The following is a 1,731-nucleotide window of genomic DNA, read 5'->3' as shown; positions in this document are numbered from 1 at the left end:
CATTTGGACAAACATTTCGACTGTACATAGTAGGAAAGCTTCTGCATCAAGTATTGTCATTATTGACAGTTTTTCCTATAAGTTTGGTCTAAGTTTGCACCTTTTGACATCGCACAAAATTTTTATGCCTTATTTCGACCAGTGAGGGAGTAGTTGTGTACGTACCCTTGACCAGGCCGGAAGGCGTCAGTCATGCTTAGCGTGTAGTGTAGTATACCACTCGGCTTCCCTGAGATTCTCCGGCGGCAGTGAGGCGGCGGGATGCCTTGCCGGGCATCAGCTGCTCGTTTCTCAGCAGGACGAGGTCGTCAACGGTAAGCTCCGTCGTGGTCGAGCTAATGATCTTCCTCGCCGTTATAGAATCCGTACTTCCACTGTCAGAACTCTACAAAACAAACCGACGGTTCCAAACACCAATTATATATGGGAAGTACAAACTTTCCGAATTTGGTTAAAGAAATTGCAAACTTGTCACTAGCAATATATATTATGTACTTCCCTGCAAATAAAGTGTATATATTATGCACTTCATATATAATAATTCTCTCAGTTTTGCTAAAGTATATCTAGACGTGCCATAAATATTGCACATGTAAGTCCTATGTTATTGATCTTACACGATGATTCATGTGGGTATTTTCTTTTTTTTCTTTTTCTTTTTACCCAGGCGGGGTTAGGCTGGTGGAGATAGACTAGAAAATGGCATCAGTTCCTGAGTCCTGACCGGGAGGAGCAGCTGATAGCGCCATTGATTACCACATACTAGCGAGCTGTTTCCTGCATATACATTGCGTTGCATGCACAACGAGTGCTCACAAGGTGAAGCAAGGTCAATAAAACAAAGAGAAAAGTTTATTTTTCGTCCCGCAACTCTTGGTGAAGTCTAAATTTAGTCCCTTAACTTCGAAACTAGACAAGTTGCATCCTAAACTTTTAAAACCGGACAAGTTTGGTCCCCCGAATAATCCAAGGCAGTATTTGGCGATGACGTGGCCTGGTTTTGATTTAATTGGATTGGATTAGCAAAGGGGCCCACGGTTCAGTGACTATCTAACAGGAGGGTTAAAACTTGCACTAATCCTAATGCTACGGGGTTGGGCCTAGACTAATCTTGTTGTGTCAGCCTCGCCAGATTTAGCCGCCGGTGACTAAAAACTGCAACAGAGACACGCTGGGAGGCCACGGGAGCAGGTGAGGAGGGTCTGGGAGGCTGCCCCTTGCTCTCTCGTGGCTAAGTGAGGCTACGCCCAACCATATGGTCGCCAGAGCGACGGTGGCGAGCTCGTGCATTGGAGCAGCATGGCGGCGCTGTGCGGGGAGGTAGCTACTGAGCTCGGGGAGGCACAGAAGGAGAGATGAAAGGACCGGGGAGGTAGCTACTGAGCTATGGGAATGGCATGGAGAGGCTGGGGCGCTCCAATGGCGGCGAATCAACGGCGGTGGTCCTTGGCCGGAGCCGAGGAAGATGGGGTTGAATACCTCAATTAGGGGCAGTTAGGTTCGATTACTGGCGCATAATTGCATCTATGGTGGAGGAGGAGCACCCAGACATGGTGGCTTGTCGGGGATAGGCCGATCGCCACGCGAACGACAGATGGCGTGCTCTGGCTCGGCTTCGGGAGAGTAGGAACAGACCCATGTGCGGGCGTGCAACCATGCGCGCGGCTGCGTGAAGGTGCACGGGAGCAGCAGGTCACACGCGCGGCCTAGCCGGCCGGCGAGGCGCAGGGC

This window comes from Triticum dicoccoides, chromosome 1A (assembly GCF_002162155.2).
Source record: "Triticum dicoccoides isolate Atlit2015 ecotype Zavitan chromosome 1A, WEW_v2.0, whole genome shotgun sequence".
NCBI lineage: Eukaryota > Viridiplantae > Streptophyta > Magnoliopsida > Poales > Poaceae > Triticum > Triticum dicoccoides.
The sequence above is the reverse complement of the archived record's forward strand: the minus strand, read 5'-3'. Positions refer to the sequence as shown.